Source organism: Rhinatrema bivittatum, chromosome 2, assembly GCF_901001135.1.
Source record: "Rhinatrema bivittatum chromosome 2, aRhiBiv1.1, whole genome shotgun sequence".
NCBI lineage: Eukaryota > Metazoa > Chordata > Amphibia > Gymnophiona > Rhinatrematidae > Rhinatrema > Rhinatrema bivittatum.
Genome location: NC_042616.1, coordinates 724532052 through 724547715, shown reverse-complemented (window position 1 = coordinate 724547715; position 15664 = coordinate 724532052). Strand labels below are relative to the sequence as shown.

At 43.5% G+C, this 15664-nt stretch overlaps 1 protein-coding gene across 1 annotated transcript in view; it reads left to right on the top strand.

Annotated features, from left to right (window-relative positions):
• The window catches only part of UBR5 (ubiquitin protein ligase E3 component n-recognin 5), a 672040-nt gene that overhangs the window by 254913 nt on the left and 401463 nt on the right, over positions 1-15664 (top strand).

The window sequence follows — 15664 nt, the reverse complement described above, 5'->3', positions numbered from 1 at the left end:
GATTGTCCCTCAACTCTATCAAGGTACAGGTGGTTGCATTGTCATGCTACGGAACCAAGAACGAGAGCGGCAGCATAGCCTCTCACCCAGATGTCTCCTGCTTCCTGAAAGGAGTCAAGCACATCCGACCACCTCTAAAGTGGCCGGTGCCTCTTTGAAATCTCAACCTGGTCCCAGATTTCCTAGCAGGAACCTCCTTCAGACCTCTCCGCAGCCTGTCTCTCCGACTATTAACATTGAAGACAGCCTTCCTGCTGGCAGTCTGTTCAGCCTGTCGCATATCCGAGCTACAAGCACTGTCCTGCCGAGAGCCGTTCCTCAGACTCACCCCGGGAACCATCCAGTTATGCACAGTTCTGTCGTTCCTCCCCAAAGTGGTGTTTCACTTCCATCTCAACCAAGTCATCTCGCTACCATCGCCAGATGAGCATAAGAATTCGGAAGAGGCTCGAAGTCTACACCATCTCAACGTTGGCAGACTCCTAGTCCGATACCTGGAAAGGTCTGAATCCATACGAAAGACCGACCATCTATTTGTCCTTCACAGCGGGAAGAAGCAGGGGGAAGCAGCCTTGCGAGCAACCATAGCCCGCTGGATCAAAGAAGTCATCAAGGCGGCCTACGTAGAAGCAGGCAAGCCACTGCCTTTACAAATCAAGGCCCATTCTACTAGAGCCCAAGCAGTGTCCTGGGCGGAAACCAAGATGTTGTCACCCGCCGAGATCTGCAGGGCTGCGACATGGTCCTCCATCCATACCTTCTCCAGGTTTTGCTGCCTGGATGTTCAGGCTCGGGAGGACACAGCATTTGCAAGAGCAGTACTAAGTGGGTCACGGGCAGCCTCCCACCCGGTTCGGGAGTAGCTTTTATACATCCCATTGGTCCTGAGTCCATCTGCTACATGCTAGGAAATGGAGAAATTACTTACCTGATAATTTCGTTTCCTTAGTGTAGACAGATGGACTCAGCATCCCCACCCACGTCTGCTGTTACTCATGGAATTCTCGGGGGACATCCCCGGGAGCGAGTAATTCAAGGGTAAACCATGCTTCCTTCATCTAGGACACCCACCCTATCTGGTTTCGACGTTTCTCGGTTGAGGGCACTGGCGGTCTCCAGCTATAGCCAATTCAACCAGTTCAAATTTATCAAGTTAACCAAGTTATAAAGTAATCAAGTTATTCAGTCATACATATATCCACAATGCTTTTCGAGGAGAATACTGAAGAGCTGCACTTCCTGCAGGGGTATATATACTAGGGCTGACGTCAGATTGAAATCTGATCAGTCTCCAACTGCTATCAGGAGTACACTATACCCATTGGTCCTGAGTCCATCTGTCTACCCTAAGGAAAACAAAATTATCAGGTAAGTAATTTCTTCATTATTGGTGTAAGGCTCTGTTCCATTCAAAAAGAGCCAACACTTTCAGTTGTTTGTCCTGCATGTGAAAAGCTGCAAAACAGAGAGGGAAGCAGATGGCCTCCCAACTACATCAGTTCTAACCTGTGGCTGTATGGGACACCCCAAACTAGTCAGCTGCCAAGGGGTGTCCCATGCAGCCATATATTTGCCACTCATACTGGTGATGATATTTATTTGGTGAACTGCCATTCTGAAACAGGATAAAAGCTTACAGATCATAAAGTAAAAAAAACCAAAACAAAACAAAGAGTGAAACAGCAAGATTTGAAAGACTTCAGAAATTTAAGATAATTGGTTTCTTTCTTGATAATCAATGATATTAAATTACAAATTGAGGTAACCAAATAACTGAAGGCTTTTTGTTGTGCATAGTCTGACCTGATCAGAGATGGCGGAGGGACCACAAGCAAATCCTGCTGTGAAGACCTTAGCGAATGTGCAGGCATATAAGGGCATAAATGAGGCCAGTTACTGAAGGTCCCTTTGAGCAAAACCTTAAAGACTAAGCACAAGATTTGAAATCTAATTTTATAGGCTTTTTTTAATTTTGTGGATTACTCGTTAGAGGCCTTCAGGGCAGAGCAGGTGACCATGAGCAGAGAAGATCTTCTATGTTTACATGGTCTCAGGCAGTGTGAACTTGGCGAGACTGCATCTTCAGTATGGGACTCATTTTCAGGAGGCATAATATTAAAGGCATTATGAAAGCCTGCACTTTAAGCCATATACAGAGAGCCTGTTTTCCTAATGCATTTCTCATTATACTCAAGGGAAAGTTCCCGGGTCCCAGGCAAAGAGTGCTGCTTACTGCTCCCTTAGATTACTTCAGTCCTGGTCCTTCTCAGCCCAGGCTCTGAAAACACTTGGTGTGGGGTGGTAAAAGAAGCTAGTTTCTGAGAGTGACAGTCAATATTTATTGGCACCTCCTTCTTTTTCCTAAGGATCTTTTCCTAATATGTTTGAATTATGCAACAAACGTCTTATCTCTGCTGGAGCCTGGACAGGGAGGGGGCTTGGGAGCTGCTAGACCGGGTGTTTCCCAGCGGGATTCAGTGCCCTTCCACTCTAGACTGGTTAGTGCAACCTTAGGCTTCTAGGAGGCTTCCCCAGCAGGGAAGGTGAGCATAGTAGAGGGCTCCTCTATTGTCTTATTCTGGAAAGAAGGGCTTCTCAAGTTTGTCCTTTGGGTTGATGCCTTGATATTTCTGTGGCCCTCAAGACAATGTGGATGAGCAGACTAGATAGGCTGTATGGTCTTTTTCTCTTGCCATATTCTGTGTTTCTAAGGCCATGATAGTAAGTATTCCCTTTTAGGGTTACTGTTTGTACAGGGTCCGAGAGGGCTGATCGCCCAGACTCCCAGAGGATAGTGTCTTCTGGCTTCAAGGATGTTATAATCAGCCCAGGGAAGCAATAATCTGTCCAGTTATTGATCAATCTATTTGCCAACGAGAATTGTCAATACAGGGATTTCTCCAGCTACTCATCTGGCCCATTGCAGATCAGGTTCTGCACACTAAGCAATTATGGTAGGGAGCTGGTTACAGCAGCTGTACTTGGAATGATTCTTCTGTCAGGCCAGTGGGCTATGGTAATGGCATGGGTGGGTGGTCACTAGAGGTTGCCACTCTTTTTGTTCCAATACCTTCCTGGTGTTTCCCTGTGTGTCCACCTCCAAGAGTGGGCTGTAGAGGCTGCTCTGGGGAGGCTTCAGACTTCTAGGCTTTAGTATAGGTCGATACTCATATTTTGGGTTCCAGAAGAAAAAAGATGGTTTCTTCTAGTGCTACCTAAGGCAGAAGGGGGTCGACATGTCTTGGGATGTGCCACTTCTTTATGGAAACCCTTGCTTCATCAGTTTGATGATGAGAAATGAGGTGTACTTTTCTTCCCTTGACTTTCAGAAGCTTCTTTCGAAATCCCACCTGGGAAGAACTCTAGAGTTCTTTGACCTTTTGTATTTTGTATTCGAAAGAAGCATTTCCACTTTAACTTCTGCTTTTTGGACTCACCTAGGTGGAAAAGTCCTTTACTCTGAGGTAAGAAGAAAACCTCTCATCCTTATTTTGATCTGTAACTTGGCATTTGAAGGCTAAAGAGTGTCTGTTAACGTCATCTAAGGGGGCTTAGGTCCTCGGAGTCTTGGTCTGATAGTGAGCTACTCAGAATGTCTGGTGCCTTCTCAATCTCTTGGTTTTCTGGGAGGTTTGCCTTGGTACCAAGATATATATAGAAGCTTGTTGACTCATAGTTAACTCAGGGTGTAGGAGTATTGCCAGCTCCTGGATTCTGGAATGGCCTCTGGATTGAGTTCCTTAGGGTTAGGGCTCACCTGTGGCTTCAGATGTCCCTGTTCTCTGGCTAGTCACCGCACTCCAAACTCTGCAGGGTGTGTCTCCCTTTTCCACTTCATCAGGGATGGCTTGATTTTGGGTTGCAGGTATCATGCTCTATCAAGAGTGATTGATCTGGATCCTCCCAGATGGGTTGAGGGCATATACAGGAGTATGCTCTGTCACCCCTGCATAAGACAGAGATCTGGTCCAAAGAAGAAGAAACTTGTGGTCTATAAACAGATTGCAAACCAAGGCTATCAAGAAAGCTCTATTGCAGTTTCTGCCCTTAATGAAGGAGATGACAGGCAGTACAACGTCACAATAGTTGCTTATGTGATTGGGCAAGAGGATGTTCAGAAACTTAATGGTAGCCCAGGAAGCTTGTTGGTCTTTTGGGCGAAGTAGAACTCACTGCAGTTCTTGGCTGTTAATTTGGAAATGTAGTACACATTTAAACTGGCTTCTTCAACAGGAAAAAGTTGGAATATGGAGAGTGTGAGCTCACCCTTGAAGCTTTCCTGAAAAGAATAGATTATGGGGATCTCCCACAATTGGATCTAATGGAAAATTGCAACTTTTCCAAGAAAGGTAGATTCTTAGGCCACCAGAAAGAACAGAGTTCCAGTGATTGCATGCTGTGAGATATTCTAGGAGCCAGCTTTGTTTTGTGTTTTATAGTGCAACACTTGACAAGTAGGAAGCTATTAATTCTCCAGGGGGGGCGGGGGGTCTCCAATTTCGGTTATTTCATGGTACAGAGATTAGATTCAGGGAGTTTGTTGTCAAACATATTTGCCCTCCCCTTGAAGATCAGTGGGATCTGGTTCTTAAAACTCGTCTTATCCTCCTTGAGATGCATGGTCCCATGTTTTTTTTTTTGTTTTGTTTTTTTTTGTTGTTTTTTTTTTTAAATCATGCTCCAAGCAAAATAAGTGGGATAGGCTAACATTGACAAAGCTCCCTGGAATAGTTAAGAGCCTTGATTTTTCCCAGTTTATCATTTAATTTTGGATTGAAACTGTATCCTATGCTTTAATCGACTTAAATTATTTTTTGTTGCGGGCTCTCTCCCGACACAATCTTCACGAATCACGGTCCGTGTCGGGGGACCACTGATTCCTTTATATAAGTACTTTGGCTCAAACCTGACACACCAAATGGTTTACTTGTTTAACTACAATAAACCCTACTTTGAACCTTATGGACATTGATGAACTTTTCTGTCCTTCCTCCATTGCTGGATAACCACTTTTAACCACTGGCATCCTTCTTATCCAGGGTTGTTTTCGTCTTCTGTTAAACAAGCAGTATCTCTTCTGCTGTCCCATAAAGGGTAATGTCATGGTAAGAGTAGTTTCTCCCATTCTTAAAGTTCTTTGATCCTTCCTCAGGTATTTAAAGATGGCTAATTCTGTTCAGCTAACCAATAGACCTTTATTCAATGGACCTGACAGGGTAGAGAGAGCTTCAAAATCGTTATTGTCTGAATGAATCGAGGAGATGATCTCCTCAGCCTTTTGCTGAAGTGTCAACAAATTCCCAAAAGTGCTTCGTGCTCATTCTGCAAAGACTCTACATTTTGCTCAAGAGAAAACCTTAGTACCTGCCCCAATGACATCTTAAGGCAGCTACCTGGTCTTCCTTAAATTCATTCGTTAGGCACTGCAGTTTGATGTGCAAGCTAACAGAGAATAATGCCTTGGGGCATGCATTCTCTGACTAGCCCTGTCTTTTTCCAGCCCACATTAACATGGGCTTTCTTACATTCCATGCATGTGGATTGGTGTAGAAGGGTGATGAGGAAGGAGAAATTTAGTCTTACCTGTTACTTTTTTGCATGAGTCATGCAAAACCAGTCCTGGATCCTTCCAGGAAGTCAGAGCCTGAGTTAGACAGAAAAGTTTGATTTTTCTCTTGCAAGGTGTGCTCAAGGTTGCTTTTATAGTTTACTGTTTATCTCCTGTGGATTTGCTTGGCATGTGCAGTGCCATATGGAGATATATGAGAGACAGTGTTTGCTGAGCAGAGCTTGGTTTCTCAGCAGGACAAACATACAAAAAAGTTTTTTTTTTATTGGGTTTTTTTTTTGTCCCTCCTGTTTTTGACATCTCTACTTATTATTCTTAAAGTTAATTGTGGTTTTAGGGGCAGTTGCTATTTTCCATTACTTTGACGTAAGAATACTGGATATTGCCAGTATTGCACCAGCCTATATATGAAGTGATAATATCACTGAAAAAAGGTGTACTTTCTGTTTCCATCTGCTAATAGGCAGTGATAACCTATGCATCTGGACTGGTGTAGGAGGTCTCAAAGAAAGGAAATTAACAGGTAAGACTAAATTTTTCCTTAGTCTGCCAAGCCAAAAACTTGTTCTTGGCAGGTTGCAACAAAAAATGATATAAAGTCATATAACAATCTAAAGTTCCAGATTTCTTGTGCGTAACATAGACTCGGATATTTGACTTGGACATATTGTGTTTGACCCAGCGTTGTCCACATGGTTATACATCGGTGTTGCAGCCTTATAGCAAAAATCATGCTGGTGGACGGTTGATAATATTCAAAGTGTCATGGATTTTCTCTCAGGATGGCTCAGTTCATGAAATGATAGGTCTTTCTTCAAAAGAGTTCAGCAGTTGTCTGGTTTACTCTTTTCCTAGCTTACTGAACGCCAATTGTTCTCGGACTTTTGAGCAATTGGTGCAATCCAAAGCTAATTTAAATAATATGTTTATTTTAGGTGACTTCAACCTACATGTGGATGTGTCACAGCTGTCTGCTAATTGTGAATATTTTTTTAGAAGGAATGGAGTCGCTAGGGTGGAAACAAATTGTCCATCTGCCCATCCATAAACACGACCATGCTTTGGACCTGATTTTTGTTAATGCCTCCTTGGTGAGCTACTGTTCATCGAAGGTTTACTATAAAACCAGTACCTTGATATGACCATTTTTTATTGTCTTTTTATTATCCTTGTTTCATCTTATGTAACAACTGCACTCCAGTGAAGATCACCTCAATGAGAAGAGGATATATTGATACCGACTAATGGCATGAGCTATTAGCGGTCAAGCTTGAGGAGTATGTGCCTGACAGTGCTCAGTCTGCATTCTCTATTTGGGAGACCACTGTGTCCACTGCTCTGGACACAGTTGCTCCTTTAAAGAAGTTTAAACACCCTGGTTCTCCTCTGAACTTTGTGTAATGAGATGCTTGCTGCCCAGACATGCACGTCTTTGGTGTCTGTTCAGACTACTGATACACTCTGTTCCTATAAGAAGCAGCTTGAGGAATACAGGAGAAAGATTGAAAATGCTGAGAAACATTCTACTCATTGCAATTTCAGGCTGTTGACAGCAGTCCAAAAGAATTATCTAAGATTGTATGCAACCTGACTATTCCCCATAATGATATTTTATTGAGTTAGGTAATTTGAATTCCATCATTTGTCATCCAAAATCACTAAAATTTCAGCCATTTTCTCCAGTGTCCCCAGCTGTTCTTAGATGTACCTGAGTCTAACGAGGTCAGATGGTTGTCTTTTGATGTGGTTACTGAATTTAAGTTCATGAAGACGGTTTCAGTTTTAAACTCTGCATTCTGCCTGTTGAACCCATGTAATGTCACCATTTTAACGGTGATTAAGACAGTTTTCACTCCTTTAACAGACCTGATTAATTTCTCTCTTCAGGAAAGTTATATCCCTAGTTTCCTGAAGTGAACTTCTGAGATGCCTTTTAATGAAGAAACCTCATCTCAACCCTTCTGACCTCGCAAACTGCAGGCCTGTTTCTTCTCTCTTTTGTATGCATAGTAATCAAGTCTATGATCATGAAACAGTTGATGAACTTCCTTGATGATTATCAGGTGTTAATCACTCACAGTTGGGCTTCAGAAAAGCTCTCAGTACCAAAATTATACTACTCTCAATTGTTGATCTCCTCAAAAGGACTGGATGCAGAGAATAGCTATGTTCTTGTCATGCTCGATATTTCCTCTGCTTTTTATACCATTGATCACCAGATTCTGTTATATTGATTGAGGGAGTGTGGAATCTGAGACTATCTTAAATTGGTTTAGATCTTATCTTATTGGGCATCAGCAACAGGCCAGGATTAGGTTAAGTAGCTCTGCTTGGCACCCTCTTGTGACCGGTGTCCTGCAGGAGTCTCCTCTCTCTGCTTCATTGATTAATATTTATATGTCATCTTTTGGAGATTGCTTAATGGTCTCTTTTTGGGACTCTATGTTCAAGTGAGTTTTTCTTGGTCAGAAACTTCTGCAGTGATATTTTGCTCTGTCTCCTCTGTGAGAAAGTGGCTTGAAGATGGCATTGAACCTCACAAAAACATAAACTGTAGAACTTCAGTGTGGGAATCCATTGATACAATCTCTATCCATTCACGTTGACAATACCGTGATACCTGCATCTCCCCTTGGTATGATTATTGACTCTGCCTTGACTTTTAATAAAAAAAAAACCAATTAAGGCAGTCATGCTTTCACGGTTCTACAAATTGCGGGTTTTGCGTGATTTAAAAACTATTATGTCCTGCTGACTTTTGCGTAGTTGGCCAGGCATTCTTATTTCTGGCCATTCGATGAGAGAACATATCTCTTTGGTACTTCAAGAATTACATTGGTTTCTGGTTCAGTGGATAGTCATTTTGTAAGGTTTCAATGCTGATGCATAAATTACTGGCTTTGAACTCTTATCTGTGATTGAATACCCTCTTCCATATTTACAACCCAACATGGGCTTTATTTTTGTTGCAAAGAGTCCTGATAGAAGTTTCTACTGTGTGCCAAGCCGGTTTAGCAGAGATGAGAAAGCGAGCTTTCTCAATGGCTGCCCCAGCTTTATGGAACTCGCTTCTCCATGAGTTAAATTTGCTAAATTGCACTAAAATGTTCAGTGCTAAAGACACACTTGTTTTGTTTAGCTTATTAATTGTGATATATTTAACCTGGGGCTGATGAGATTCTGGGATGAAATGATTTTGAGTCGTACCTTTTCTTATTTAGTTTTTAATCTTTCTGTTTGTTCTTTTATTTTATTTTTTTTTCTGTTCACCTTCTAAGAATTCAATATTGGTAGTATACAAATACCAATAAAATTAATAAATATAAAATAACATCAAGTTACAATATTTATTTTATTTATTTATTTAAATTCTTTTATATACCAAAGTATAGCCGAAAGCCTTCACCCCGGTTCACATTGTAACAAATTCATACATGTAACAGCAATTAAACTTGTAAATAATTACATAGAAATGTGAGAGCAACTCAGAGAGTAACAATTTAGTAACAATAGTATTAATGTAAATAAAATTAGTGGCAGTATGGCTAAAGCAGCACTTTTTCTCTGAGGACAAACAGGATGGCATTCCTCACACATGGATTACATCATTTGATGGAGCCTGGCATAGAAAACGTATGTTAAAGTTTCTAGAACTTTGACTGTACCAAACTGAGCATGCCCATGCATGCCATTATACGACACATCCACGTGGGGGTCCCTTCAATCTTTTTTTTTCCATGGAGCCCTCTAGTCATGGTTTTAATCTCTTGCATTCCCATTTTTCTGAGCCTTTTTGGGTTTTTGCTAGATTGACAGGCTTGTTTGTCACAGGGTCCCCCAGTTTTGTTCCTTGTAGTGCCCTCGGTAGGGTTTTTCCGTGGTTCTCTACGTTTGTTGGTCTTCGTATTTAGTTCCGCAGTGGTGTGTGCTATCTGTGCCTGCTAGCCTTTGAGTCATCATCACCATTGAGTTTGACGTTGTATCCCTTTTATTTTGGCCGATCATATCTAGCAAGTTCCAGCAAAACCCTCAGTGCACAAGGACTATGTCTATCGCAAATCTCCCCACGATAGATATATCCTGTGCCTGGGGGCATCACATCATTTCCTAGGGTGATGCAAATGTGTGATCATGACCCAAAAACGGTGCCGGTACTGAATGGAACTCATGGAAAAGCACTTCTGGCAGTGGAAGACAGATATGCTGACATCAAACTACTTTGGAATTGCGTTGGTGGAGCGAGTGTCATCGTCATTGGGGGGCTGTTAGTTCCCTAGATGCCGCCAGCTAATGGGGAACATGGAGAGAGGCATATGTTCAACTCTTTCTGATGTAAGAAGGCATCTGGTTCTGCCTCTTCGACAAAGATCATCAAGGAGATCCCATGCTGAACATCAAAGGAAACTGAAGAAGCATCCATTGATGCCTGATGCCAGGAGTGGGTAATGAACCTGCACATGATAGAACCCCCCAAAGCAATTCTGTGGTGAGGAGAGCTCATCCTCTAAGCAGGCCAGGGACTCATGGCAGTTTCCACCGATCTTTCCCTTGGTTCTGAAGAAGTGGTAACCCCCTTCTGCCCCCTAATCAATGTTGGTATTAGCAATCTTTGATGAAGATTTGGTTAAGAAGATCCAACAGACCTAGGAGAAGGCACTTCAGGGCCTTGTTCTGGGGCAGAGGCAGGCACTATTGATCCTTAAACCTCTGCTTGATTCCTTGTGGGTGCTCAATGGTGAACCCCCAGCACTAGTACCAATGACCAGAGTGGCATTAGGATGCTGACTGCTGCCTCATCGCTGATCTCCGACTCCTTGTGGGAGGAAGATTCCCTGGATTGTCAAAGCTCCTTGGAATCCAGGCCAAAACAGGCAAGTGCACCAATCCTCAAGACCTTGGCTGAGGATTGAGCACCAAAGGAGTCTTTGCCACCAATGGAATAGGAGCGAGTCAGACTGAGTACTCTTAGGAATGCAGCTATGAAGAAGATGCGTCAATAGAATTCCCTTCTGACCTCTCTCTGCCACCAAAGAGGAGGAAGTCCCCTTTTGAGAACCTCACCTTCACAAATTTTGTCTGGAAAACATTCTATTTATGTTGTAGCCAGAGAAAGAGGCAAGAAGTAAAATGCTGGACATCCTCAAGTTCGTGGAGCCCCTTAAGGAAGTCATGGCAGACCCAGTCCACAAAGTCCTTCAGGAGGTACAGTTGAGAATGTGCGAGAGCCCCCTCTCTGTAGTTCCCATTAATAAGAAGATGGAATCCATTCTATCTCATCCAAATGGCTCTCGGATTAAAAAAAATAGCAGTTAACACATCTGAGTAGTTGAATCCACACTCAAAAAGGCCATGAGGTCCAGAATCCATTCTTCTGTGCCCCTGGGAAAGAACTCTAGAACCCTTGGGAGGAAAGTTTATCAGGGTGCTATGCTCATACTCGATGCCTTTATAGCTTCCTACCAGCTATTCGTGGACCAGTATATGTTGGACTTGCTGAAGCAAATGCAGGTTGTGGCTCAACAGCTTCCTGAAAAGCAGCAAGGTGCCCTCCAGTTACTGATGGACAAAGGGTTACAGTGTGGGACAACACATGGTTCTTTCAAGTTTAGATGTTTTCGAGACTGCATCAAGAGACTTTGCCGTAGGAATTGGAGCCCACAGGCTCGCTTGGTCGTGGGCCTCAGCTCTCCGCCCAGAATTGAAGGAAAGACTTGCTGACATGCTGTGTGAAAGAGATAATCTCTTTGGAGATAGAGTGAAGAGTGCGATTATGCTGATCAGATCACTGTGGCATGCTCCAGCAGCTTTCCACTCGCTCTCAAGACTCTGCCGCCACCTCCAGGCTGGGGCAGGAAAGGCACTTTTTCCAGCTGAGAAGGCACTATCCCCTGCCCCCTCAGTCCTGTACTCAGCAGGCGTCTTGTGTCCATATTAGGTAACTGCAGGTGCCTAAATCTCAGAGCAACCCAGTCAACACCAGGGAAGGGGTTTTGACTGGATTGTAGAGAACATAGCCAGTATATCTGCACTTGTGCGAGGACCATCTAGTCGGAGGGAGGCTGCAGTTTTGCGTAACCGGTGACTTAGTGTAACTTTGGACTTGTGGGTCCTCAGTAAAATCAGAAGAGAATACAGTTTAAATCTGTTGGGTTGCCCACCAAATCGGCCCCCAGACCCCATTTGAGGTTACCACATTGGGAACCTCTTCAAAACGATTATTTATTCTATTGGATAATACAAGGACTAGGTGGGCACTTCATGATGTTAGCAAGTAGCACATTCAAAACACATTGGAGAAAATTCTTTCACTCAACACACAATTCAGCTCTGTAATTCATTACCAGAGGATGTAGTTATATAGGGCAGTTAGTGTAAGAACATAAGGTATACCATACTGGGTCAGACCAAGAATCCATCATGTTTCCAACAGTGTCAATCCAAGTCACAAGTACCTGGCAAGTACCCAAACATTACATAGATCTCAAGCTACTATTGCTTATTAATAGCAGTTTATGGCTTTTTCCTTTAGGAACTTATCTAAACCTTTTTTAAACCCAGTTATACTAACTACCATAACCACCATGTAGCTGGATTTAAAAAAGGTTTGGATACGTTTCTGGAGGAGAAGTCAATAAACTGCTATTAATCCTGCTACTACCCTAAAAAAAAAGGTTAATTCTTTAAAATCACTATAACAAAAATTGTAAACCAAACATTATCACAAGGAAAAGTTTCCTTGATGACTAAGCAAGCCATTGTTAAACCTACTTTAAAAAAAATAAAGCTGGAAGAACTGATGTCTGGGACAACTACAGACCTATCTCAAACTTAACATTCATTGCAAAAATTCTTGAAAAGGCTACTTTAACTCAACTAGAAAACTTCCTTGATGAAAACAATATCCTATACTCAAACCAATTTGGCTTCAGGAAATACTCTTCAACTGAAAAACTTCTATTTTCCTTAACTGACAACATTCTAAAAGGATTGATACTAATGAATCTTATCTTCTAATTCTTCCTGACCTACAAGCTGCTTTTGACACAGTTGACCATGTTCGCCTGTGCAAACAAATAAAGAAAATTGGAATTTGTGGAAATGCATACAAATGGTTCTCTTCCTTCCTAGAAAATAGATCTTTCCAAGTCAAATTGGGCAATCAAATCTCTGATCCTGAACTTGCCAGTGGCTCCCGCATCATTGGCCTTATTGGTCATTTGTCTAAGCCATAATCTGACGTCCTGAGTCCCCCATGACATATAATGATTTTCCTCAATTTTGTCCCTAAATCATTCATCATAATTTAACCACGCCCATCTCTTGTAGTCCCGATAGGCCTCCAGTATAGTATCTGCGTAGCTCAACATTGGATCCTATTGAGAAGGGTCGTCTTGCCCGATCACGCTAATCATTCTATGGAATGCTTGTGTCTAGTTATGTTCTAGGGATCTTTCTTTTGCCACCCCCTCTGCATCCCTCTTTTTTTTCTTTCTTCTTTATCCCCCTTCTTACTCCTACCCTCCAAAACACAGAATGTCATTGTAACATGTCTCTCTCATCTTATATCTCAGTGATTTAGCAACATTCCCCCACAGTTGTGACAAATTGGTAAAAGCCAGAGGTCCCTTACTTGCCTTCAATGTATCAGTGGCAGCCGTGAGGGGCTATTGTCAGAGGAGGAACCTGAATCCGAGGTGTTCTCTGAACTCCAAGAACTGGATCCCGACCTGCCATTCTGCCCCCTCTTCTTTTTCCATTTACCCACTTCACCTGTCAACTCAGCCCCACCGGCCATGATCCCCAACCAACTCGCCCCCTCGGGACTATGTCACTTGGCACAACTGAATTTGTCGCTTCGCCACTGGAAGCCCTTGCAATTGGAGCATCTGGTGTCAGATGTCCGAGCTGGTTCCGTCTGACCAGCAGCAACCTCTCACCCCACCTATGCTGTAGATCCTTCAAATACCAGTTGTTGTCAAACCACTAATTGGACCGGAGCAGCGCATGCCGCAGTCTCATCATAGCTTGAAATGTCCAGCCCCTGGGGTCTGAGATAGTGTGCCGCCATGCAAAGCAAGCACTAACCCCGACCACAGAGCCCGGAAGGGGGAGTAACCAGGATAAGGCCCATACTGGTCAAGATAAACTAGCAGCACACATTGCACCCCATATCCTCCCGGGTCTGTACTGGCGCCCTCTTGAGTGCGTGGTCATGGGGAAGCCTTGCATGAAAGGCTGCACATGCTGCAGAGCTCCACCTGTTGCCTTGCCCATGCTGCCCCTGCTCCCCATTGGGGACCACAAAACCCCCCTGATAGGGTGGCAACCCTGACATGGTGCCAGTATTATTATTATTATTATTTATTTACTTTTATATACCGGTGTTCGATTTTACATATCACATCGGTTTACATTTAAACAAAATTTGCAGGAACTTATGCATTACCTTTGTTACAGTATGCATCATGTCTGCGCTAGTTCGACTCAGTCTACTTCCAACACTCGCTGTTCCCTGGGGGTGGTCCATTCAGCGGAGCCATGCAATTCCCCTGCTGCCCAGATGCTTGCAGTGCAGTTGCTTGTCCAAGTAAAGGCACATTCTCGGAATCCCCACTGCTATTCTATATCAACTGACCCTGTGCCGATCCTTGCCCGTTCCCCTGCCTCTCGCAATTCCTTCTGGTACCTCCTCTGGACTTAGGGCAACCCCTCTCTGGGCTGGTTCCTGGAGCCGGCTGAGGCCTTTCGTCTATGCTGAGGGTGGTGAAATATGAAGAGCCTGAGCGCAGGCTGTTTGGCTGACTAGCACCGGCCATTCTTATTCAGTCAATCCTACCGTGATTGCCCCTCAGAATGAGCCTCCACTCCGAGCAGTAAAGTCACCTTCTCTTGTGTCTAGAACACCCAGTCACTGCTGCCTCACTTATACAGTTCCCACTGCTGCGATATGCCCGCTGCCTCTTCCCCTAATCAAATCCTCACTGGGACTGGAGCAAGACTACTGCTTTGAGCGTCTGGCTTTCGAGGTAAGCTAAGCTCCCTGCCGCCTCGTATGCCGACCTCTGTCTGCCACTGCCGCTCGGAAGGGTGACTGCTGCATGCTGCACTGCCCGAAAGTAGATTGCCAGTTGCCCCCCAGCAAAGCTCCCTGCCTCCTCGTGTGGTGGCCTTCTCTCTGCCCGTTGCCACCACTCAGGAGGAATCACTGATCGGCGCCCTCCACTGGACCTAAAGGGATTGCTGACTCCCCCCCCTCCACTGCAACTCCAGGTCTCTTCGAGCTGATGCAGGGGTCGTCTGCTCCACAAACCAAATGTGGCAGACCTGAAAATATGGTGAGTGCAACCAATCCCTAGTTTAAATCTATATGTCACGCAAGCAAACTTGTGCACGATCCTCCCCCTCAGTCCCCAAGCTGATCCCACCCCACCCTCCCACCAGCAATGTCATCGGGATGGGACAGAGTCCTAGGGGATAGCCCGATTGCCTTGAGTGATGCTGTTGCTGGTGGGGGAACAAGCCAAGGCCACGCGCCATGTTGAGAGGTCTTCTGTGCAGACTGCACGGGACTTCTTATTTACTACTTTTTAGGGGTTTACATGTGTGTGTTCTTATTCTAATTCTTTTGTTGAGAACAGAAATATGTTGGTACTTTGAGGTGATGATTCATGAGTGAGATTCCTGCTTATTGCAATTGTTTTTGTGCAAAACCTATCCAAGGCAAGTTTTAAGATTGCTGAATTATGTTTTTCAAATTAAACCTTTGGTTTTTCATCCATTTTCAGTTATATTCTTTTCCCTCAATATTTAACATACAAATGATCTTTTAATTAATTTCAGTGTTTTAAAAAGGACAGACCCTGGGATTTAGATTTTGTTAGCAAATATTTTATTAGGGAAAGGCAAGTGGTCATGTTTAATGTATCATGAGAATGTGTGTTAATATAATTTTTGAAAGCAAATTATTTATTTATACTTCTACTGTTAATGAGAAAACATACTAAATTTTCCACTGGATGTGTGCTAATTAGATTGTAGTTTTGGGCTAATCCAAAAAATAGACCACTGTTGGCAGAATCATTAGTCTTAATGGTC